This window comes from Oncorhynchus clarkii, chromosome 1 (genome assembly GCF_045791955.1).
Source record: "Oncorhynchus clarkii lewisi isolate Uvic-CL-2024 chromosome 1, UVic_Ocla_1.0, whole genome shotgun sequence".
In the NCBI taxonomy this organism is placed as follows: Eukaryota; Metazoa; Chordata; class Actinopteri; order Salmoniformes; family Salmonidae; genus Oncorhynchus; species Oncorhynchus clarkii.
Window position 1 is genome coordinate 29,245,522 of NC_092147.1, and position 27,458 is coordinate 29,272,979.

Consider the following 27,458-nt stretch of genomic DNA (forward strand, 5'->3'; position numbering starts at 1 on the left):
CGAGCTGCCCAGTGACACGAGCCTACCAGACGAGCTAAATCACTTCCATGCTCGCTTCGGGGGCAAAAAAACATTGAGGCATGCATGAGAGCATCAACTGTTCCGGACAACTGTGTGATCACGCTCTCCATAGCCGACGTGGGTAAGACCTTTAAACAGGTCAACATACACAAGGCTGCAGGGCCAGACGGATTACCAGGACGTGTGCTCGGGCATGTGCTGACCAACTGGCAGGTGTCTTCACTGACATTTTCAACATGTCCCTGATTGAGTCTGTAATAACAACATGCATGAAGCAGACCACCATAGTCCCTGTGCCCAAGAACACAAAGGCAACCTGCCTAAATTACTACAGACCCGTAGCACTCTCGTCCGTAGCCATGAAGTTCTTTGAAAGGCTGGTAATTGCTCACATCAACACCATTATCCCAGAAATCCTAGACCCACTCCAATTTGCATACCGCCCAAACAGATCCACAGATGATGCAATCTCTATTGCACTCCACACCGCCCTTTCCCACCTGGACAAAAGGAACACCTATGTGAGAATGATGTTCATTGACTACAGCTCAGCGTTCAACACCATAGTACCCTCAAAGCTCATCACAAAGCTAAGGATCCTTGGACTAAACACCTCCCTCTGCAACTGGATCCTGGACTTCCTGACAGGCCTCCCCCAGGTGGTAAGGGTAGGTAGCAACACATCTGCCACGCTGATCCTCAACACTGGAGCTCCCCAGTGGTGCGTGCTCAGTCCCCTCCTGTACCCCCTGTTCACACACGACTGCATGGCCAGGCAAGACTCCAACACCATCATTAAGTTTGCTGACAACACAACAGTGACGAGACAGCCTATAGGGAGGAGGTCAGAGACCTGGAGGGGTGGTGCCAGAATAACAACCTATCCCTCAACGTAACCAAAACTAAGGAGATGATTGTGGACTACAGGAAAAGGAGCACCGAGCATGTCCCCATTCTCATCGACGGGGCTGTAGTGGAGCAGGTTTGAGAGCTTCAAATTCCTTGGTGTCCACATTAACAACAAACTAGATTGGTCCAAACACACCAAGACAGTCGTGAAGAGGGCACGACAAAGCCTATTCCCCCTCAGGAAACTAAAAAGATTTGGCATGGGTCCTGAGATCCTCAAAAGGTTCTACAGCTGCAACATCGAGAGCATCCTGACCGGTTGCATCACTGCCTGGTACGGCAATTGCTCGGCGTCCGACCGCAAGGCACTTCAGAGGGTAGTGCGTACGGCCCAGTACATCACTGGGGCAAAGCTGCCTGACATCCAGGACCTCTACACCAGGCGGTGTCAGAGGAAGGCCCTAAAAAATGTCAAAGACCCCAGCCACCCCAGTCATAGACTGTTCTCTCTACTACCGCATATCAAGCGATACCGGAGTGCCAAGTGTAGGATAAAAAGACTCCTGAACATGTGCCCAAATGGTTACCCGGACTATTTGTATTGTTTGCCCCGCCCCCCCAACCCCTCTTTTACGCTGCTGCTACTCTGTTCATCATATGTGCATAGTCACTTTAATGATACTTACATGTACATATTACCTCAATAAGCCTGACTAACAGGTGTCTGTATATAGCCTTGCTACTCTTTTTTCAAATGTCTTTTTGCTGTTGTTTTATTTCTTTACTTACCCCCCCCCCTCCACACACACACACACACACACACACACACACACACACACACACACACACACACACACACACACACACACACACACACACACACACACACACACATATCTTTTTTATTTTTTTATCCTCACCATTGGTTAGAGCCTGTACGTTAGCATTTAACTGTAAGGTGAAACAACACCTGTTGTATTTGGCGCACGTGACAAATAAACTTTGATTTGATTTGAAAGTGCAGATGTTCATAATGTTTGTACACAGTGTATAACGCAGACAATAATATCAGATTCATAGTACAACAGTGTGCTGCCCTCCCTTTGTACCCAATTGTATAATATACAGTACTGACCAAAAGTGTAATTAAATGTGGAGTTCAGCTTTTTTCTTTCAGAAATCAGAGAGTTCTGCGAGGCACATAAATACTCAATTATTATAAAGACAGAAAAATGCTATTTGCAGCTTAGCTTCAGGAGTTACTTAACACATTTTAGGAGGCTTAGTGATTGTGGCCTGTCTTAAAATAGTGTGTCAGTGTCTGTTCTATGTTCAAACCATGTCACGCTGAGGCTTTTCTGTCTATTTTTAGACTAGTATCAGTAAAAGGGGCAGCGTGTGGTTTTCAACTTCTATCGCCTGCACTGCTGAGGTGAGTGTTTAAAACATGGCACATACCCTGTAGCTCAAATGAACTAGCAACCTGGTCTGATTTCCTCCCCAGGGTAGGTTAAACCATGGGATTCCGTGCTTATTTCCAGATGCAGGTCAGCTCCACAGAGATGGGGCGGCCTGCTGTTTACTCATCCCATCTCCCAGTGATCTGGCTGGGCTACTGTACCCTGACTAAGTCCTCTCAGGCTACACTCACAAACACCTCATTCTTGTACTTACTCTACAATGGTTGTGGTGTACTATAAGCCCAGCAGAAATAGTCAAAAAATGCTTGTGTTTGTTTGTTTTGGCTCATAGCCAAATGCTCGTGGGCATTCTAGCTCAGCACATGCCTGTTCCATGGACATGGCATAGAGAAATGACCATGATATTATGAAGCAGGGAGATGAGAAGAGGAAATGCAAATCCACTGGACTAGAAGGACAAGTTGAACTGCATATGTAAGGAGTCAAAGTGAACTGCTAAGCTAAGAGGAAAGTAAAGGACCTAGATTATAAACCTGTTGGTATGGTACCTCAAATAACCAGAGGGCCTCAGTGAAAACAATAGCAAAAAGGGCTGCTTTGGAAGAGCTGTAACCTCATTCACAAATAGGGACATCGGTTGCAGATCTGTCATATATTACTGTCTCACTGAGAATTATACAGAGAGACACTACTCTGGTCCAGTGATGGTAAAAAAAAGACTGATGCATGAACAAGGCCCTCAAAGCTCTCTTAATGTGGCTGTTCCACTTGATTCAGGTGGCAATACATCCATATTACTGGACTGAAGTCTATAAATCAGTTGTATTTCTTCTAACATTTAGAGGCAATTAATAAGAAACAAATGTGTGTAAATTACTATCTAGGGTTTGTTTATTGAGGTAAAAGGTACGAGTTCCTTGGAGAAAACCCCCATGCTTTGTGACTTAACTACTGTGGATCATCTCTTTTGAAGTGCACTAATTGCTGCAGAATGAGAGGGGGAAATGATGTCCCTATCAACGCTGCTCTTCTTTGCTTTTGTGTACATTTGGCTGCAGTAATGAGACATCAGAATGGTATATCTGAGCTCTGGATAAAAATGATTAAGAGGGATATTAGGCATTTACTGCAGGAACGACACTTCCGCAACGTGGAGTTTGGACATATTCCCACATTTTAATTTCAATGGACCAGTAATCTCTTTAATTAAACCCTCCCCACCCGGCACACTGAGCACAGTTAGAACTGGCAAATGAGGAGAAACAGACTTATACATCAACTGTCTCCTCAGCCATCCAAGGGATTCAGAGGGGAACTTAGAGCTAAGCTTTATGTGAGAACGAAGGCATTATCCCACCAAGTGGGTGGAATTTCAAGGTCTCTCTGGGAAGAAGTGTCAAACTATCATTGCCACGTGCGATATAGTGTTAGATCATAAGAGGGTACAAAAAAATTGTGAAGTTGTCGAGTTTTGAAAGGTTAATAATCTCCTTGGTAACAGAAGATTCCATGTCCCGAGTATGGTCATCGACTGACAGGCAGTATACATTTGGCGTGTGACATGAGTGGTGATAATTAATGTCGAAAAGACGTTTAAGAGGACACCAGATCCAAAAAGCCCACTGTCACAGTAGACACAAAACCCTGCAAGCTGTCCCGTGCGCTGCTTAATATTTAATGAGGTTTACTGACTACTTTTTCTCAGCTGCAGTCCATTAGAATAACTGGAAATGTATGATTTATGTCTACTAGCTATGCTCTTCCTGGACTTCACTGTGTCAAGAATTTTTGCATTGCGTTACTATGATGTCAAACTTGGCTATATAAGAGTTGTACTGTAGATACATTGCCACAGTAACAGCAAGCCTGTAACATATTTTCACTTAATGTATGGAAATAGACCTTGATCCCTCCATGTGGACACAAGATGAGTTTCAGTTCAATGTACAATAGGCCTACATTCTAACACAAAGTGACTAATCTTTGCATCAGCATGTAATTGTAGATTTGTAATGGGGCATTATGAAGTGTATAATCAACTTTTGTTTAGCAAAGAAATATTATAAATTCCCACAGACTAAACTTCCAGTTGGTACGATTGCGGCTAGCATTCAACATGGAGACTAGACTAAAAGAGGGAACTGGAGGCAAACATGCTTAATGATTCAGGGGGGTCTCACTCCAGAAAATCTGCTATAAATTTACAAGGAGTTTTCAAAGCTGCTGACTGTTCTCCCTTTGCCTCTATCTCCATGACTACGGTGCAGGGAGGATTGTCCAGTGGTGGATAAAGTATCCAATTGTCATACTTCAGTAAAAGTAAAGATACCTTAATAGAAAATGACTCAAGTAAAAGTAACCCAGTAAAATACAAAAAAGTATTTCGTTTTAAATATACTTAAGTATCAAAAGTAAATGTAATTGCTAAATATACTTGCTAAAATATACTTAAATATATACAAAAGTCAAAGAAAAAGTATAAATAACTTTTCTTGTTATTTCTTTATTTATGAATAGCCAGGGGCACACTCCAACAATCAGATATAATTTACAAACTAAGCATTTGTGTTTAGGGAGTCCGCCAGATCAGAGGCAGTAGGGATGACCAGGGATATTCTCTTGATAAGTCTGTGAATTGGGCCATTTTCCTGTCCTGATAAGCAAGCAAAATGTAACGAGTAATTTTGGGTGTCAGGGAAAATGTGTGGAGAGAAAATTACATTTATTTTCTTTCGGAATGTGGTGAAGTAAAAGTAAACATTGTCAAAAATATAAACAGTGAAAATAAAGTGACCCAAAAAAACTACTTAAGTAGTACTTTAACATATTTTTACTTAAGTACTTTACACCACTGCGATTGTCAACCCAATCCATTCCAAACCACTTAAGTAAAATTGTCTAGATAAACGGGAAGGCATGGTAAGAGAGCCTCCAAGAGAGCCTCCATTGTTTACAATGTGACAAGAGCCAGACTGCCTTCCATCCACAATCACTCCTCTGCTCTGTTTTAATAGCAGGCTCAGTGATGCTTGACTGGGAAGACAACATGGAACATTTCATTACTCCCACCATGACTTATGATAATCTAGTGAGTGCTAGTTAACTGAGACTCTTCCTTTTATTCACCATGTCAGAAATCTCTCTATGCTGGACAGGGAAGGAACACACTTAGGGAAAAAGGCAGTGTTAGCCAGCTTTAGTTTCTCGACTGTGTTGAGTCTCCTCCTGATTACCTTTCAAACATCTGTGCATGTTTCAGTGAAAGCGTTTAGGTTTCACTACTGAGAATGTGGTGTTGGTGACGCTACTTTGAAAATATAGTTGAACAAACTACCAGTTACTTCACAATAGAATACGTTTTAAGCTACACTAAAGCTACCCTTAACAAAAATTAAGTTTACTTAACCAAAGTTACTTTGGAAAAAGAAGTTCACTACATCCAAACTACTTTGTGAAAAATTATCATATCTAAATTTGAAATGTCATAGGCTACAAATTGCAATAACAGATCACTCTGGAGTTAGCTGTTAACAGAATGTATAATTTAGCTTATTACACACAAAACCTATGTTCCAAGTGTGAATTAGGCAGTTCTAATCTTTAAAAAAAGAAAGGAAATTCTTGCCTACTACACCCATATTTTCAGTTTTTTTTGTAGCACAAAAAATTGTGTAGTTCCAGTAGTTAGTTAGTTGACTACTACATGGCAAAAAAATAATTAACTAATGAAAACACTACCTAAATTAGAATTTAGTTCAACTACCACCAAGCTACTACAAAATGTAGTTAAATTACTAGTTGAACTACATATAGTTCACTACTCCCCAACACTGGCAGAATGTCAAACAGTACTAGTTTAGAGTGACTGAAAATAAAAACTGGTGTTGTTGCAGTAAATCAATCACACAGCCTATCTGACGGAATGCAACCTGAGAGGGAATGTGGGGGAGGGTATTATGGGTAATTTTAGGGACCGTTTAGGGACCATTATGAAACACTTACCATATTTATGCCATCAAATATTCATTGGCTGCTTTTCCCTGAGTAACAACAATTTCAGAAGTCAAGTGCAACTGAACTAAAAGCAACAAGTGAAGTCAGCCAGGGAGAGGTTGACAGCCTGGAACGGGGATTTCCCTGAGGCAATTTAATACTACATCAGTAACAAAGCAGTGTTCAACAGTCTTCATGCATTCTGACTTCATATTATCATAATTCATTGCTGAAATGACTAATCGTAAGTATGTTATACGCCATTTTTACAATAGCTTTACCATCACCATTCTAATTATATTAAGTAGATGGTTCTGAGATCACCCAATACCCAATACCCTACCCACAACCAGAATCCCTCAGCTATTATATTATGTGGACTCATCTGTGTGAGTTTTGCAGAAAATAATAAAAGACTCATAGCCACATGAACAGCATATTTACACACTGAAGATACTGAGTCTCCTCCCCCCTCTTGGAGCAGAAATTTATTTTCAGCTGCATATGAAAAGACAGGGTGGTCCAGTCCTTTCTGCTCAGCCTGTAATCCTGAAGTTGCCAGTTGGGAGAGCTTCCTTCCTGATGGGGAAATGACATGCAAATAGCCTCCTCTTCCCTCCCTTACATCCAACCCTGCATGTACTGCAGCTGTCTAATGAAGGCAACAGCTGCCTCTGATGAATTATGTCTTTAAAGCTGCAATCAGCAGTAGAAACAATTAGAAACAGTTCTCCCTGACCCTTGTTTTGGTAAAAATCTGAGAGATGGGCCTGGAGAAATGGAACAATTCTCAAATTCATAGACAGAACTATGGATGCAAGAACTGACCATCCATGAGATCAACAATATAGTTTTAACCACGTTTTGAGGCTATAAAGTGTTTGTTTACATTTACATTATTTACACACTTTGGAGTAAAACAAGCTTATGTTTGGGGTTCTGATGGGGTATGACAAGTGAGCTAAGCTCATGAGGAATTTATAAGTTATATTCTTCAATAGTCAATGGGTAAATATTATTAATTTATAAGTCCAAAAATGAATGTAGCAACTGGTCCGAAAAACTGTTCTTTGGTTTAAGTCTGTGAAGAGGCACTCCAACATAATGCTTTACTGCATAATTAAGTCCAACAATTTTAACATCTTTATCAGGAAATAATACAATTACAAAGATACATATTTGGCTTCATGCACACTCTGATTTTGTTGCATCACCAAACAAACAGAAAAAATGACATTTTGCATGAAGGTTTTACAGCAAGTCTGTTGGCTAGACTCCAGTACAGCCGGAGAAGGAAGCCTGTAGCTAGAATCAGAAAGGAATCAGATGTAAGCCTACAGTATATGAGATTCAAATGCCTAATAAATTATCCTAAAGACATAAATCAAGAGGGAAGCTTGTGACTTATGAATGGATTAAGACCAGTCAGCAGAGTATCTCTTAGCCAAGGTTCCTTCAGTGGCCTGGGAGGATCTGTGGGGCTGTCATTCACTCAGCCTGTCTGAAGCTCCACCTCTCAGGAGGACAAATGACCCTAGCCAGGGCTGCAGTGATAAAGAACTCCCTCCCTCTAGTTTATGGCTTTGCCTGTGTACAGTGCAGTCAGGGACCGAGCAGTGGTGTGATGTATAGCAGGGGGCTACACTCAGTTGTCCTGGCTAGTCGTGAAATAGTACATGTCCAATAATTCAGCATAATGCACCATCCATTATGGCAGCTGTTTGATCAGTTTGTAAAGACGGGCAAACACATTGCTTTCCCTAGCCGCATATTTATCTTAAAGGCACAGGCATTGCGATATTTCAGAGAAATCAATGGTTCCTGCAATTCGGGAGGCAAGGAAGCCCTGCTGAAAACGTCAATGAAAATATACAATCTAATCTATGGCAACAGAGAAAGCCACAGAGCACACTGTTCCGGACTCTGACAGATTCTAGATTTTTACAGATTTTTGCATATCTAACCTTTGTCGTCAAAAGTATCACTTGCAAGACAGAACATAACTATAGCACTAAAATACGGTTCTCATGAAATGTCTGTGTAAATGTAAGATGTCCTGCAGGTGTCTCTGCACTAGTGTCCTTACAGGATGAGTTGGACACAGCCAGTCAGGTGAGTAGCCTACAATGGCAGTTAAACGTGGGATATCTGAATAAGCATTGCCTGGTTTCAAAAGAACATCAGGACTGTAAGATAGTTTTGTTGAAGCCAAGGCTTTACCAATAACAAATTAATATGGCATCATATCACAACTGCAGTTGGCTCATTTTTAGTCTCTTTTTTTTGCAGCAGGATTTTTCAGAGAAAATTACAAATTCAATGTAAATTTCATACAGGCTTGCTGGCCACTGTAGGCCTTTCATTTCCTTTTCATTCTATGTTTCTTAACACACCCTTGTATCAGGGGTAAGTGGAATTATCAAGCATGTAAAGTAAGTGTGAGCTAAGTCCATAAGAAGATTTATTTGCATAAGAACAAACACAGCGGAGGGAGCTTCCGGTCAACCGGCTTTACATAAAAACATATTTTCAATGGAGAGTAGGAAGTAGGCTATGTGCTCACTGTTGACAGTTGCATACTGTATGTGACAACATTTCTTAAAACTCTGAAAAAAGAAACATTACCATACTGATTTTAATATACCATATGAATAAATGTATTATTAAGCCGTACGTCTGTACATTGGTTCATAAATCTAAAGTAGCAGCAGCAGCAGTTTCCCATGGACAGGGAGCCAACCACAATCAGTAGGTCTAATGTCTATGTCATTAAAGAAACCAATCTTCTGTTTAGGAGACAACCAACCTCTTCTCTCAGCTTTTAGCTGAAAGCAGTCACCTCTGAAATAATGAGAAGTAGAGAAAAATACTGTACTACTTCCTTAATAACCTCTACAGGATCGGTCTCCCCCCGTGGAACGGTTGAACTAACGTAGGCTAATGTGATTAGCATGAGGTTGTAAGTAACAAGTACATTTCCCAGGACATAGACATATATTATATGGGCAGAAAGCTTAAATTCTTGTTAATCTAACTGCACTGTCCAATTTACAGTAGCTATTACAGTGAACGAATAACATGTTATTGTTTGAGGAGAGTGCACAGTTATGAACTTGAAAATGTATCAATAAACCAATTAGACACATTTGGGCAGACTTGATACAACATTTTGAACAGAAATACAATGGTTTATTGGATCAGTCTCAAACCTTGCACATTCACTGCTGCCATCTAGTGGCCAAACTCGAAATTGTGCCTAACCTGGAATAATACATGGTTATCTTTCTCTTGCATTTCAAAGATGATTAAAAAATAAAAGACCAATGTGCATGTTTTTTTTATCTCCTACATTAATTTCACATTTCCACAAACTTGAAAGTCTTTCCTTTCAAATGGTATCAAGAATATGCATATCCTTGCTTCAGGTCCTGAGCTACAGGCAGTTAGATTTGGGCTGGTCATTTTAGGCAAAAAATGGAAAAAAAGCGTCCGTTCCTTAAGAGGTTTTAATCTCTGCCCAAAGTACTGTTAACTATAAGGGACCATTAGCACTTACATCAATGAATGAATTATTAGCTCATGCTTACAACGTGTAGTTTCCCTATGCCAAATTACCATGTTGCTGTTACATTCCAAATAAAGCCTGTCTAAAAGGAATACAATAGTAAGAAACGCATGGTCGAAACCCCTTTTAGCAGTATTCATGTTTTGTTAAAGTAAGGGGATGAATTTTGAGAGTGGATTTACCATCTGAAATTAACTGCATGTCTTTATTGCAACATAGCTTTCTCAAACGGGTCATACAACATTTAATGACCAAGGGTCTGTTTTTCCTTTGTTATTTCTGGGCCTGTGTTATCTACAGTTAACTGCAGTTGTTATTAACAATTTTAGCACCACAGACTGTAGGCCTACTTTAGCATTTAGAGACAGTGTCAGTTCATACAACAATAACACTGCCACCCAGGTCAGAGAATATACTGTAGACCCACTGTCCATACAGCAGATGAATCGAGTTCCTTCTACACTTTTCCCTCGCCCTCAGTTTGCTGTCGACACAGATTCCAATCATTGCACATCATCCAACACATTTGGCTGTGCCTAATGACTGTTGCACAAATGAATAATCAGCGTTATGCCATTTAAGTGCTTCAGTTGACTTCAAGAGACAAATCTGATAAAAATAGACTAATACTCCCAGGATACATAGTTAAATGGACTGTGGCATGCAAAATTATGGAAATCTATTTCAGGAAACATTCATTAAATAATGGGTTTGTTATTATAAAGTCATTACACAATCATAGTGACTTTCTATATTTTTTATTTGCACAATACCCACTGACTACAGAAGTCCACTGACTACAGAATATTCAGCATTGCCAATGAGAGGCCTATAATGTTGTCAGACTCTAATCTAAATCTATGACGTTAAAATGCCTATTTACTCTGTTCCATCTGACTGCACTACCCACTGTCTCATCAGCCCAGCCAGGCTATTTCTAAACTTGATCTCCACTATAAAAAGCATCTAAACATTATCTCACATTTCTTTTAGACAAACCTTTACTTTTTAACAGTGGAGATTTGCATAAACCTTGCTGTCTGTCTCTCCGACATTTGCAACATTGTTTCAATATTCTAATTTGATCTCCAGCTATCCCATAGTAATGAACATGTCGGGAGTTGGGACGAGACAGACAGGCAGGCAACATTTCTACATAATTTTGTTACGGATAAATACAAAAAAATATAAATTGAAAAAGGTCAAATGAAATAAAGTGCAGCTAGTTTGCAGTCTTTCCAGCTTCAGTTAAGTGATTGTGTTAGCTGTGTTGTTGGCTAGCTTCTCTGTCTGAACAACAGGTAACATGTAAAGTAAGACGCAGGTCTCCTAACGCAGGTCTCCTAACGCAGGTCTCCTAACGCAGGCCTCCTAACGCAGGTCTCCTAACGCAGGTCTCCTAACGCAGGTCTCCTAACGCAGGCCTCCTAACGCAGGTCTCCTAACGCAGGTCTCCTAACGCAGGTCTCCTAACGCAGGTCTCCTAACGCAGGTCTCCTAACGCAGGCCTCCTAACGCAGGCCTCCTAACGCAGGTCTCCTAACGCAGGCCTCCTAACGCAGGTCTCATAACGCAGGTCTCCTAACGCAGGTCTCCTAACGCAGGCCTCCTAACGCAGGTCTCCTAACGCAGGCCTCCTAACGCAGGTCTCCTAACGCAGGCCTCCTAACGCAGGTCTCCTAACGCAGGTCTCCTAACGCAGGTCTCCTAACGCAGGTCTCCTAACGCAGGTCTCCTAACGCAGGCCTCCTAACGCAGGTCTCCTAACGCAGGTCTCCTAACGCAGGTCTCCTAACGCAGGTCTCCAAACGCAGGTCTCCTAACGCAGGCCTCCTAACGCAGGTCTCCTAACGCAGGTCTCCTAACGCAGGTCTCCTAACGCAGGTCTCCTAACGCAGGCCTCCTAACGCAGGTCTCCTAACGCAGGTCTCCTAACGCAGGCCTCCTAACGCAGGTCTCCTAACGCAGGTCTCCTAACGCAGGTCTCCTAACGCAGGTCTCCTAACGCAGGCCTCCTAACGCAGGTCTCCTAACGCAGGTCTCCCTTCGCAGGTCTCCTAACGCAGGTCTCCTAACGCAGGTCTCCTAACGCAGGCCTCCTAATTGTCCCTAGAATTTCTAAGCAAACAGCTGGATGCAGGGCTTTCTCCTAAAGAGATGCATATATTCTCCAAACACTAGCTTCTTGGGCATTATCGCTTAAATACGACCCTTTTTCATCTGAGAAAGAATGTATCACTTCACTGACAGGGGAACAAATGTGCCTCTGACACCCATGTTGTATTTCACACACAGGTGCAATAATAATAACTATGTTATGGCTTCTGACAGCATGGGAAATTAAATCATTGTTTTCAGGGGGAAGACAGTGGCAACTGAATTCTCAATGGTAATCGTCAGCATATACTGTAGGTCCAATAAACTAAGTTACTCGTTCATAAAATGCCCGAGAGTTGTGTATGTACAATCAATTTTTTTCGGATCCTATTTTTGGTGTCCATTTGTACTCGTTGCCTTTTTAAGTGCAGAGAGTACGATCAGATTTTTCATTGAGATTATTTCAAACATGGTGAAAGGATCATATGAATATGTTTATCTGCTTTATAAAATGTTGGCATATTATCAAAGACAACACTTTTCTCTAAATGTACATGTAGAATTCAGACGTTTTCACTATGTCAGAGCATCTATCTTATCTGTAATATTTGCGTTCTACATTACACTAATAAAAGGAAGGGAAATATAATAAGCCATACTAGACTGGCTTCCTGTTAAGGCAAGGGCTGATTTCATGGTTTTACTGCTAACCAACAAAGCATTACATGGGCTTGCTCCTACCTATCTCTCTGATTTGGTCCTGCGGTACATACCTACACATATGCTATGGTCACAAGACGCAGGTCTCCTAATTATCCCTAGAATTTCTAAGCAAACAGCTGGAGGCAGGGCTTTCTCCTATAGAGCTCCATTTTTATGGAATGGTCTGCCTACCCATGTGAGAGACGCAGACTCGGTCTCAACCTTTAAGTCTTTACTGAAGACTCATCTCTTCAGTAGGTCTTGATATGATTGAGTGTAGTCTGGCCCAGGAGTGTGAAGGTGAACGGAAAGGCTCTGGAGCAACGAACCGCCCTTGCTGTCTTTGCCTGGCCGGTTCCCCTCTCTCCACTGGGATTCTCTGCCTCTAACCCTATTACAGGGGCTGAGTCACTTGCTTACTGGTGCTCTTCCATGCCGTCCCTAGGAGGGGTGCGTCACTTGAGTGGGTTGAGTCACTGACGTGGTCTTTCTGTCTGGATTGGCGCCCCCCCTTGGGTTGTGCTGTGGCGGAGATCTTTGTGGGCTATACTCGGCCTTGTCTCAGGATGGTAAATTGATGATTGAAGATATCCCTCTAGTGGTGTGGGGGCTGTGCTTTGGCAAAGTGGGTGGGGTTATATCCTGCCTGTTTGGCCCGGGGGTATCATCGGATGGGGCCACAGTGTCTCCTGACCCCTCCTGTCTCAGCCTCCAGTGTTTATGCTGCAGTAGTTTGTGTCGGGGGACTAGGGTCAGTCTGTTATATCTGGAGTATTTCTCCTGTCTTATCCGGTGTCCTGTGTGAATTTTAGTATGCTCTCTCCAATTCTCTCTCTCTTTCTCTCTCTTTCTTTCTTTCTTTCTTTCTTTCTTTCTTTCTCTCTGAGGACCTGAGCCCTAGGACCATGCCTCAGGACTACCTGGCATGATGACTCCGTGCTGTCCCCAGTCCACCTGGCCGTGCTGCTGCTCCAGTTTCAACTGTTATGGCTGCGGCTATGGAGCCCTGACCTGTTTACCGGACACGCTACCTGTCCCAGACCTGCTGTTTTCAACTCTCTAGAGACAGCAGGTGCGGTAGAGATACTCTAAATGATCGGCTATGAAAAGCCAACTGACATTTACTCCTGAGATGCTGACTTGTTGCACCCTAGACAACTACTGTGATTATTATTATTTGACCATGCTGGTCATTTATGAACATTTGAACATCTTGGCCATGTTCTGTTATAATCTCCACCCGGCACAGCCAGAAGAGGACTGAGGACTCACAGCCTGGTTCCTCTCTAGGTTTATTCCTAGGTTTTGGCCTTTCTAGGGAGTTTTTCCTAGCCACCGTGCCTCTACACCTGCATTGTTTGCTGTTTGGGGTTTAGGCTGGATTTCTGTACAGCACTTTGATATATCAACTGATGTAAGAAGGGCTATATAAATACATTTGATTTGAAGTAAATGCACCCGGGTACAATTCTACCTGCAGAGAAAAAATAACTGCTCTGCTAGCCAAATACACTATATACACAAAAGTATGTGGACACCGCTTCAAATGAGTGGATTCGGCTATTTCAGCGACACCCGTTGCTGACAGGTGTATAAAATAGAGCACAGCACCATGCAATCTCCATAGACAAACATTGGCAGTAGAATGGCCATACTGAAGAGCTCAGTTACTTTCAACGTGGCACCGTCATAGGATGCCACCTTTTCAACAAGTCAGTCCGTCAAACTTCTGCCCTGCTTGAGCTGCCCCGATCAACTGTAAATGCTGTTATTGTGAAGTGGAAACGTCAACAACAACGGCTCACAGAACGGGGCCGCCGAGTGCTAAAGCGCCTAACCCATAAAAATCGTCTGTCCTCGGTTGCAACACTCACTACCGAGTTCCAAACTATCTCTGGAAGAAACATCAGCTCAATAACTGTTCGTCGGGAGCTTCATGAAATGGGTTTCCATGGCCGAGCAGCCGCACACAAGCCTAAGATTAACATGTGCAATGCCAAGCGTCGGCTGGAGTGGTGTAAAGCTCACCGCCATTAGATTCTGGAGCAGTGGAAACGAGTTCTCTGGAGTAATGTATCACACTTCACCATCAGACTGACGAATCTGGGGTTGGCAGACGCCAGGAGAACACCACCTGCCACAATGCATAGTGCCAACTATAAAGTTTGGTGGATGAGGAATATTGGTCTGGAGCTGTTTTCATTGTTCCGGATTGGTCCCTTAACGCTACAGAATACAATGATATTGTAGACGATTCTGTGCTTCCATTGGGGAAGGCCCTTTCCTGTTTCAGCATGACAATGCCTCCGTGCACAAAGCGAGGTCCATACAGAAATGATTTGTCAAGATCGGTGTGGAAGAACTTGACTGCACAGAGCCCTGACCTCAACCCCATCGAACACCATTGGCAGAATTGGAACGCCGACTGCGAGCCAGGCCTAATCGCCCGACCTCACTAATGCTCTTGTGGCTGAATGGAAGCAAATCCCCGCAACAATGTTCCAACATCTAGTGGAAAGCCTTCCCAGAAGAGTGGAGGCTGTTATAGCAGCGAAGTGAGGACCAACTCCATATTAATGCCCATGATTTTGGAATGAGATATTTGACGAGAAGGTGTCCACATACTTTTGTTAATGTAGTTTATCTTAACATCACATTAACCAGCTTTCTGATAATGGAATTATTGTATCTACAGCCAGCCTGCAGTAAACAATCAGTGTGCCTTGTGATTTGAGCTAACAAGATCTAAACCTAATCTAGATCTAAATAACTAAACTTTCTTACAACCTGACATTTCAACATTCTTTCCTTATGTTATAAAGCAGTCAGTGAGGAGGAGCCCTGTTGTTATTCTAAGAAAAAAAATCATGCCCTTTTCAAGTGAAACCAAAATACTTTTAAAGTATATTAAAACACACTATTAGCTATATCTTCCAATTACAAAGCAGCAACACAACTCAAAAAACGTTTCATTTAGAAAAGGGAAAAAAATTCAGTCACAGTAATGTCTTTAGGTTATCTTTGAAAAGTGTGTTTCCAGCAAACCGAACTTGGTTCTGTGAAAGTTCCCAGAACATTCGTTAGGTCGCGGCAAAATCTAGTGGGCTACAGTCACACCTGTTGATGCCAAAATGATCAAATGTTCTGCTTCCATCTAGTGGTTGGTTGTAATATCACAGCACACGTTTTGTTACATAGTACTGCAGCTTTTACAAACGACTCAAAAGTTTCATTGTGTTGTTGCAAAAAAATCGTTTCACAATTATTTACATTTAGATAATCATATTCAGATAGTAAGTGTACAGTATACATAAAATGCAATCTTGTAGGCCTACTGTATAAGTTACGCATACTTACAAAATATTAGTTTCCACTCCCCCTTTCCATGCAAACACGTTTTTACGTTGTCCTTAAAAAATGAATTATTATCTTCGGTAGCAAAGTAATCAGGCCTTATCTTACACTACTCAATAGTAAAGCATAACAACAGTTTCCTCAATACTGTAAGCAAATCCTCAACACACATCATCATGCGTATGCGTAATTGCCATTTGGAAGATACAATGATTATATCCACAAACTTTAAAAATAATGTGAGGTATATTTTGTAAATACGTGTGCTGCAAACGTGTTGGTTATTCAAAAGTCGGGTTAGGTTTAGATATTCTTTACGCTAAGACAATAGTTTCCTTCAGTCTTTAGCCTATGCTAAATAAAATCCAGAATGGAATGGTATAGTATATTTCCACGCCCCCTCAACAATTGTGCGCACCACTCCTTGGGGCATAAAACTCGTCCCAACATCTCAGATGGTCTTGAGCCAGTCGGGCCAATAAACAGCAGAAAGAATAATGACAGGCCTCAACGTTTTTAAAATGGATGCTAAATGTAGTAGTTCTTGTTGGGTTGGGAAATCTGGTGAGACCAAATCTGTCATTATTTATCGTTTGTGCAATGTATTCAAGTCCACAGTGCAATGGTCAGTGGACCATTCTGCCATTTCTAACTGGATCCATTCCTTTCCTCAACATACTTAGTAGGATGATGATGATGATTGTTTCACAGCGCTGACAGTCCGCGTTTTAAGTAGAAGATTAATCGGAGAATATGGGAACATTGGTAAGTTTTGTTTGTCTGTCATCACCAGATATTGTAATATCAAGCTAACATTTTACTATTGTAGGCCTATACAGTACAACTAAATTAATATTTGTCTGGTAATTGCTTTCAGAATCAATCTACAGCCACAATGTTGTCATGGATGGAAGGGACATAACTTTGAACATCTGGGATTCACCATGTTGTCAGGTATTACGAAATGTTAACATTCAATCTGTTATAATGCAGGTTAGTGTTTTTCATCATGAATCTTGTTATAGAGGCAGCTCTGCAGAGTGGTCAATAGCGGGCACTGCCACAAAGTCATCAAATCTGAATTTAACCCTAACCTTAACCACACTACTAACCTTAATGCCTAACCCTAACCTTAAATGAAGGTCAAAAAGCTAACTTATTTTCATACATTTTTACAATAGAGACAAATTTGACTTTTCAGTTGACATATCTAAGGGAAAATCGCTCAGTTCTGCCTCATGCCAACCTGCTGTTATAATATGCCATCATCATGATGTCTGAAACTGTATTCAGTCCTTTGAAATGACTGCAAGAATTCAGTATATTTGGCATCTTATACAGAGCACTTCAGTTAATCATAGGCTTCTTTATAAGTGCCTTTATGAGTATTACTGCAGAGAAGCGCCTGGTTGTCTTTGGCATGAATGAGTCCACTTTTACTAGCACCATGCGCGACCACAATGACTGGACACAATCAGCCCAGAGAAATCCAAGTAAGCCTAAAAAAATTGTATATCTTTTATCTTTTTTTTTGTTCTTTTAAACTTTACCCCCTTTTCTCCCCAATTTCGTGGTATCCAATTGTTAGTAATTACTATCATGTCTCATCGCTACAACTCCTGTACGGGCTCGGGAGAAACGAAGGTTGAAAGCCATGCTTCCTCCGAAACACAACCCTTCTTAACACAGCGTGCATCCAACTCAGAAGCCAGCCACACCAATGTGTCAGAGGAAACACACGTGCACCTGGCGACCTTGGGTAGCGCGCACTGCGCCCGGCCCGCCACAGGAGTCGCAAACGGTTTTGTCCTGGTCTACAGGATCTGTGACAGGGCCAGCTTCAACTCTGTCACCAAGCTGATGAAGTCCATTAAGGACTTCCAGGGCATGGTCAAAGTGCCCATGGTGATCGTAGACAACAAGAGGGACCTGAATCACATGTGAACAGTCCTCAGTGAGGAGGACAGAATGCTAACCCTGACAATAGACTGCCAGTTCTATGAGGTTTCAGATGCTGAGAACTACCACAGTGTCCTCATGGTGTTTCACGGACTAATAGACAGGATATGGGAGTCCAAGTCTGCCATCAAGAAGCAAGCTGGAATTAAGGGCATTGTGAAAAGCATGTCTGCAGTTTTAGCCAGGAGACGAACAGATTCGCTGTGAGACTATGGCACAGGGAGGAATACATTGTATACTGTAATCAATGTATGCATAGGTCTGACATGAGTTGTTGTATGATGTCTGTGCTCTGGCATCAGGACATGACTTGGTATGTGACAAAGGGATCCAGAGACTGCCTTATGGCTAAGACATGACAATGAAGGGCAGAAACAGGGGCAGATGGCATTGTAGGTCTGGAAATGGCAGTGATGGAAAAAGTGCCCAATTGTCATACTTGAGTAAAAGTGAAGATACCTTAATAGAAAATGACTGAAGTAAAAGTGAAAGTAACCCAGTAAAATACTGGTATTTATAAATAAAAGTATTTATTTTTAAATATACTTAAGTATCAAAAGTAAATGTACATTCCTTATATATTAATTTACATTCCTTATATTTAGCAAACCAGACGGCACAATATTTATATATTTTTTCTGTGGATAGCCAGGGGCACACTCCAACACTCAGACATAATTTACAAATGAGGCATTTGTGTTTAGGGAGTCCGCCAGATCAGAGGCAGTAGGGATGACCAGGGATATTCTCTTGATAAGTGTGTGAATTGGGCCATTCTCCTGTCCTGATAAGCATTCAAAATGTAATGAGTAATTTTGTGTGTCAGGGAAAATGTGTGGAGTAAAAATTACATTATTTTCTTTAGGAATGTAGTGAAGTAAAAGTAAAACTTTTTTAAACCAAAGTGAGCACTTTTCATATCAATATTGTTTGTCACCAAGATGAGTGACTAGACTCCTGGAAATTAACACAATATTGTGATGTAGCTCAAGTGATAAACACTTGAGATATGTATACATTTATGTTTATATATGTTTATATAATGAAATAAATAAAAACATGTTTTATTGCTATGAGCTGAATAAAACCCCTATACCTTCATCTTATTGACATCTTATGGAATTCATGTATGGAAATACTGGAATAAATATTGACTGTGCAGTATAGTTTGTAAATTACTCTTCAAGGAACTACAGCAACCAATACAGTAGCAGCTTTAGCTACAATCTAAATCACCAGTCAACACTTGTCAAGAAACAACATCCTCTGAATATAAGGACATGTAGGAATATTTGACCCTGTTGATGAGAAAATTCCAGTCTACCCCAGACAGAATAATGAGCAGAACATGGAAGATGGAACAAATAGTTCAAGGCAAGTAAGGATTTAATGTGAAGTGAGGATATGTAAACATAGACACATGCTATTAAGAAACAGTAATGAAAGTGTCATATTTCATTTCATGCATGTCCCTCATCGTGACAAATGTGGGTTATTTCTTCAAGACAGTCTTTGTTCAACATTTTCCCATGGTAGGTAGTAAGAAGGAAAGATGGATCCCCAGAGTCAGATTTTTTCTCAAATCCAATTTATTAATCCCTCTAATGACAGTGGTAAAGACACAGAGCTCAATGTGGACAGGATCAAGGCGTGTCGCTTCATTGATCTGTCTGTTCTTAATGGTTCAGCTATGTTATTGGCAAAGTTAATGAGCACTGTCACATTATTTCAGACATGCTTTTATGTCTTCTATTAGGTATTTGACAACAGAATAGGAGGCATTCTTGGCCCTAGTCTTATAATGCTTGCCATATCACAAAGACACACACATTCTATACAGTGCCAACCAGTTAAAAGTTGGGACACACCAACTCATTCAAGGGTTTTTGTACATTTTTTAAAACTATTTTCTACATTGTAGAATAATAATGAAGACATCAAACTATGAAATAACACATATGGAATCATGTAACCAAAAAAGATTTCAACAAAATAAAATATATTTTATATTTGAGACTATTCAAAGTAGCCTCTGCTGCAGAGGATAAGTTCATTAGAGTTAACTGCACCTCAGATTGCAGCCCAAATACATGCTGCACAGAGTTTAATTAACAGACACATCTCAACGTCAACTGTCCAGAGGAGACTGCTTGAATCAGTCTTTCATGGTCGAATTGCTGCAAAGAAACCACCACTAAAGGACACCAATAAGAAAAAGAGACTTGCTTGGGCCAAGAAACATGGGCAATGGAGGAAGGGAATGGACTGGAGGTCATCTGTCCTTTGGGCTGATGAGTTTAAATTGGAGATTTTTGGTTCGAACCACCATGTCTTTGTGAGACACAGAGTAGGTGAACGGATGATCTCCACATGTGTGGTTCCCACCGAGAAGCATGGAGGAGGATTTGTGATGGTGTGTGTGTGCTTTGCTGGTGACACTATCTGTGATTTATTTACATTTCAAGGCACACTTAACCAGCATGGCTACCACAGCACTCTGTAGCGATTCACCATCCTATCTGCTTTGTGCTTAGTGGGACTATCATTCATTTTTCAACAGGACGATGACACAACACACCTCCAGGCGGTGTAAGGGCTATTTGACCACAAAGGAGAGTGATGGAGTGCTGCAGGTCAAGGAGACACCGGATGTCCACTAGGGGGTGTGGTAGGAGCAGAAGTGACTGTGTGTTTCCCCCGCTGGCTTCCTCATAGTCTCATAGTCTGCTAGGTAATTGTCTACAATGACTTCCTCAAAATAACTTGCTATTAAGCATTTGAGACATGTGAGTCGATCCAAGTCATTTCAGCAAGCCATGACACCACCATCCCAGATTGTTATGAAATTGTTTCTGTAGTTAGAGAAAGGTAAGATTGGCATTCCTGAAACATTATTTTGTAGAAATTTAACTATGTAACCTATTTGATTTCACCCAAATTGGCCATTTTAATTCATAGGATTCAGATAATATTCATTAAATATAGTACCCAATATCTGATGTGGACCAAAATCATTTCTACCAATATGTAAGACATGAGGAATAAAAAACATTGTCAAAAGCCAGCCACGAACCCCCTACAACTCATGCCAATCCAATCCCACCCCAACCACCAGTATACAGTATCAGTTTTTTAAATGTTTAAAAAGTAGTGTGAAGCTGTGGCGTGGGTGGCTTTTGACAATTTTTGGGGGATTCCTCATCTGTTACTCATTGATAGTGTTAGGTTCCAGACACCCCTCATCGTGCTTTAGCAATTCTCTCTCGCTGTATCCCAATCACAGCTAAAACATTTTATAAATTATCCAACCCAAATGTAGAATGACTGACCTCAGTGCTTACTTTGAGTCTAGGGCTCAAATTCCAGTTTATCAACTTAGCACACATCATCCCTGTTAGAACATACATTTTATAAACAACTTTTTATTGCCTGTCATAACTCTTCTCATTACAGCCCCCCTTTGTCCCTGTTTTCCTGTCATGAGTGGCCTGGTAAAGAAAGATCAGTATCTCAATGCATTCTAAATAGTTAGCAGGGAGTATACCCCCCCACCTCCCTCCTTTCCTTCACCCAGTACTTATCATTCTAGTGTGTCTTCTTCAGATATCGTTTACAGTTCATTTTCACAATGGCACATGTAACTTTTGCCTGTCACATTTCATGGCCCTTAATAATGTCCCGATTTTAATATCCAAGTAGATATTTCCATTCCTCCCACGTACACGAGTCTCTCACCTGAGCTTGTTGTCTCTCCACGCTCACTCCACACTTGCTCTCAGCACCCCGGCTTCGGTTTATGGCTCCGACTCAGATAGGAGTGGTAAAAGTTGCTGTCTCTCATTGCACACCTTTGTCGCTCTTTCTTCAACCGGGTAGGGAGGGCTTTGAGGTTTACACACACTGTCTATGGTCAAATTATACCTACCATGCATTAATACACGATCTGACATTACCTTCCATCATAACCTCAAAAAAGCACAGATTATACAACATTACATTTTTGTTTCTGGAAACCAGACAAACATTGTCTATTTGATGAACTATGACATTAACCTTTTCTTAATAACATCTCTAAAACAAATGTCAAAAAGCACAACATACCGTTAATGCTAAAACCATTATCTAAATTAGTCCATACTCCCTTATTCTACTGGCGACCTCTTGGAAGAGTAACCAGATTATGAAGTTAGCACGCTAACCTCTCACAGAATTCCCACTCCAGGATCCCAACCTGGTGGAATTTGTATCAAAACAAAAACACAACATGAAATCAGCAATACATATATCACAATCCATTTGAAGTAACTGTCATCCCTTATTAACATATATTTTCCTTTCTATATATAGACTGAATACAGTACCACTGTATAAGTATTCCAAAGACCAGGACCTCTGGGAACTGTTAATTTTCCACTTTCAAACATGTGATTAAAAAACCCCCATGTTAAATCAAAAATAAACAAATTTGAATAACTAATCAATTTAGAATTACAACTCTATAACTCCCTACGGAAATAATAATAATCTCCTAAAGTAATGGTACAATTTGGATAGAGAATGAAATCACCCTGTTCCATTAATTTCTAATGAGGCTGATCATTCCTCATTAGGATTTTTTAGTATACAGGACTTTCGACATTAAAATATTTCCTCTCCTTTTTCCCCCTGTCCTTCGGAAACCATTTAAATACCTCTTCAAAACATTTCCATCCTCCTGCATACGCAATTTAACTGAATTGAAAAGACCCCATCCCATCCAATAAACACCGCGACAGTGTCTCTCCACTGAGTCTAACGATTGACTGGTCTCCTTTTCCCATGATTCTCCATAACCACCACACCACATAAAAAATGTAAAGTCCATTTTAGGTTTGGTAACCCCTATACTAATTCCTCGTGACCCCTCCACCCTTTCGTCCATTCTAGAATCCTATTCCAGAATAAGACGACATCAAACGTACATTTATTTCAAAATAAAACCACATAAAATGTCTCATGATTTAAAAAAAAGAAAGGAAGGAGTGTTTGACCATATAATTTAAATGTGTTACCTTTAGAATCCATTCCCCTGGCATTTCACCTAGAATCTTCAACCCAAAATATGTTTTCCTGTGGCTAATTTTGCCAATTTCTCATCGTAAGGAATCCGCAATATTTACATGTGGTTCTCTACCACTTTCTCTCATCAAGGCAGCCGCCTTAGCCATTTTGTCTGCTTAACAATCACCTATGGCAATTTTATCTGTACGACTAGTATGAGGTTCACATTTCACCACTGCTAATTTACTGGGTAACTGACATGATTCTAATAATGCCTCTACCTCCAGACCATTGTTTTATTGGTGTTAACATGTCTGGTTGTGAACACAATTTTACCTTTATTTAACTAGGCAAGTCAGTTAAGAACAAATTCTTATTTTCAATGACAGCCTAGGAACAGTGGGTTAACTGCCTTGTTCAGGGGAAGAACAACAGATTTGTACCTTGTCAGCTCAGGGATTCGATCTTGCAACCTTTTGGTTACTAGTCTGACGCTCTAACCACTTTCTACTTCCTGTCTTTCTACAGAGAACCATTCACTTCTGACATGAAACCCAGTCTCTTTCACTCCTAATATTCCATGCTTCTTCTCTATCATTTATTTAATATCTCAATGTTCAAAATGTCGAATCCAACAGTAGGAAGAAGTATGGTCCAAATCAGTTGTTGGGTACTATATTTATTGAATATTATCTGAGTACTCTAAATTAACATGGCCAATTTAGGTGCAATCAATTAGCTTAATTTCTCATAGATCAAATTAGATTACAACAAAATAATATTTCAGGAATGCTAATTGTATCTGTTACTACCTGCTGGGCACAGATGTCAATTCAATATTTATTCCACGTTTATTCAATGTAATTTCATTGAAATGACGTGGAAGCAACGTTGATTCAACCAGTGTGGTCCCAGTGGGTAACTACAGAAATGACTTCAGAACAATATGGGATGGTTGATGTCGAAATCCTATTTCTTTTGCTTTTTGAAGTGGAACAACCCATATGTCATCTGGGCCTACAGCTAATTAGAATATCACATTTTTTTCCCAGAAAAGCTAGCAGGATTTGTCCTCTGTGTGGGGCTATTCCATCTAGACCTGTTTGCTGTTTGTTCTGGGAATCATGAGCTGTATGATGGCAAGGAGAAATGGAATGACACTAATGGATTCACTCACATGCAGTAATTTCCGGTCACAACATGCAGACTTGTTTATGTGCTGCTGAGCGTTTTGTTTTCATTCAACTTTTTCACTCCTGACACTTTATCTGGACGTGGTTCATCAGGACCTCCACCAGCCAAAGCAAAGTGGTAACATTAACATGATGCCTTCTAATTACAGTCGCTGTACTCATAATATACAGGAGAACGATCGCCTTACGGCGAGGATAGCTGTACTGCAAGCCCAGCTCCAGACGCAATCATTAGGCAAGGGCAATTTCAGTGTAGGAAAGGATAAAACAGCGTCTGTGCCACCAGTAAGCACAGATAGTAGTATAAATCCCATGGCACAGTCCCCGCAGCCGGACAACTTTCTCATGGGTTCTGGAGGGAAATGCTGTAGGAATGCTCAACCGGTGTCGCTCATTCAGCCGACAGAAACTTTCAACCAGTTCTCCCCATTAAGCAGCGAGTCGGAGTCAGAGGCCGAGCCTTCTCTGGTCTCTACTCCTCCCGTTACGGTGTCTGAGATGCCGAAACCTCCCACCATTAGCTCTGACAAATTGATAACCCTAGTCATTGGTGACTCCATTACCTGCAGTATTAGACTTAAAATGAATCATCCAGCGATCATACACTGTTTACCAGGGGGCAGAGCTACTGACGTTAAGGCTAATCTGAAGATGGTGCTGGCTAAAGCTAAAACTGGCGAGTGTAGAGAGTATAGGGATATTGTTATCCATGTCGGCACCAACGATGTTAGGATGAAACAGTCAGAGTTCACCAAGCGCAACATAGCTTCAGTGTGCAAATCAGCTAGAAAGATGTGTTGGCATCGAGTAATTGTCTCTGGCCCCCTCCCAGTTAGGGGGAGTGATGAGCTCTACAGCAGAGTCTCACAGCTCAATCGCTGGTTGAAAACTGTTTTCTGCCCCTCCCAAAAGATAGAATTTGTAGATAATTGGCCCTCTTTCTGGGACTCACCCACAAACTTAAATAAAATAAAATAAAATGTATTTATATAGCCCTTCGTACATCAGCTGATATCTCAAAGTGCTGTACAGAAACCCAGCCTAAAACCCCAAACAGCAAGCAATGCAGGTGTAGAAGCACGGTGGCTAGGAAAAACTCCCTAGAAAGGCCAAAACCTAGGAAGAAACCTAGAGAGGAACCAGGCTATGTGGGGTGGCCAGTCCTCTTCTGGCTGTGCCGGGTGGAGATTATAACAGAACATGGCCAAGATGTTCAAATGTTCATAAATGACCAGCATGGTCGAATAATAATAAGACAGAACAGTTGAAACTGGAGCAGCAGCACGGTCAGGTGGACTGGGGACAGCAAGGAGTCATCATGTCAGGTATTCCTGGGGCATGGTCCTAGGGCTCAGGTCAGTTGAAACTGGAGCAGCAGCACGGCCAGGTGGACTGGGGACAGCAAGGAGTCATCATGTCAGGTAGTCCTGGGGCATGGTCCTAGGGATCAGGTCCTCCGAGAGAGAGAAAGAAAGAGAGAAGGAGAGAATTAGAGAACGCACACTTAGATTCACACAGGACACCGAATAGGACAGGAGAAGTACTCCAGATATAACAAACTGACCCAGACAGGATGACCACATCAGTGAATCAACCCACTCAGGTGACACACCCCCTCCAGGGACGGCATGAGAGTGCCCCAGTAAGCCAGTGACTCAGCCCCTGTAATAGGGTTAGAGGCAGAGAATCCCAGTGGAAAGAGGGGAACCGGCCAGGCAGAGACAGCAAGGGCGGTTCGTTGCTCCAGAGCCTTTCCGTTCACCTTCCCACTCCTGGGCCAGACTACACTCAGCAGACAAAACGCAGAAATAAAAATATAATTCATGCCTTACCTTTGACGAGCTTCTTCTGTTGGCACTCCAGTATGTCCCATAAACATCACAAATGGTCCTTTTGTTCGATTAATTCCGTCGATATATATCCAAAATGTCAATTTATTTGGCGCGTTTGATCCAGAAAAACACTGGTTCCAACTTACACAACGTGACTACAAAATATCTCAAAAGTTACCTGTAAACTTTGCCAAAACATTTAAAACTACGTTTGTAATACAACTTTAGGTATTTTTTAACGTAAATAATCAATAAAATTGAAGACGAGATGATCTGTGTTCAATACAGGAGGAAAACAAACTGTAGCTAGCTTTCTGGTCAGGCGCCTCTATCTAACAGTACACTTCAAGTTACCCTTGTTCTGGATGGCCGTACTTCTTCATTACACAAAGGAAAAACCTCAACCAATTTGTGAACTGTACAACTGTTGAGGCTAAATTGACCTTTTTGCTGCAGAAAAAAACCTGAAGATATGCAGTAATTGTTCAAAGATCCCAGCTATCCAATATCCCTTTGCCATTTCTGAACTTCCCAGCAGATTATTAAGGCCCCCTGCAGACCTGTTCTCCACAAGTGCACTGGCTGCACACTTACTATGGTCTTCCTTGCTGGCCAGGAAGTCATTCTGACACTGAGGGAGCTGGCAACCATAATCCTGCTCCCACCCCTCAATTTACTTCAATAACAGTGCATGATTTCTCTTCAGCTATTCAACTCAAAACATGCTGATGAACTAAAATGAATATTGAAGCACTGCTATGCTGGTGCAGCACATGGGGATGTGTGAAACTTACTACTCACCTGGCGCGACTGGTGAGACGCTTCGGGAGGACAGTCACGCCTGCTATTAAAAGCAGAGGTCCTGGTTTTAAGACTCGGTGTGAGCCAAATCAGGGGGAAGCGGTACTCGCTAAGAAAGCAACATTACATCCTTTACACTGGCAAGTCCCTTTTGTCTAGCATCAATCAAGATAAACAGCACTTATTAGCCTTTAGGTTTCAGTTATTCTGTTGCTTGTGAAATAATCTAAACTCTCTCTTAGTCAGGTGACAGGAGACGGGTGCCTCTGGTCTGGAGCTGTCTGTCAGTGAGCGCTACACTGCTGTATTGTGACAGCTCTGTAAGCCATCTCTCTCTGCACAGGGTGATAATGAGGGCTTTTACACAGGCAGCAGAACACACGGCAGGGTCATGCCTCTGCCTGGCGGCACTGCACAGAGATCTGAAGAGATTACACAAACACACAGTCATGCACTTTCAGTATGTACGCACGTGCCGTCGAGCACACCCACACACACGCACGCACGCGCACACACACTCACACACACGTACAAGCACACAAACAACTATTGCGTAAGTAGTAAATGACAAGAGGCCTGGCTCTGATCATGAAATCCTTTCTCTCTGATCACATTACCTATCAAAACTACC

At 41.5% G+C, this 27,458-nt stretch overlaps 1 pseudogene; it reads left to right on the top strand.

Annotated features, from left to right (window-relative positions):
- The first annotated feature begins 84 nt into the window (after window positions 1-84).
- Window positions 85-18,168, top strand: LOC139375335 (ras-related and estrogen-regulated growth inhibitor-like protein; annotated as a pseudogene).
- The last annotated feature ends 9,290 nt before the right edge of the window (window positions 18,169-27,458 follow it).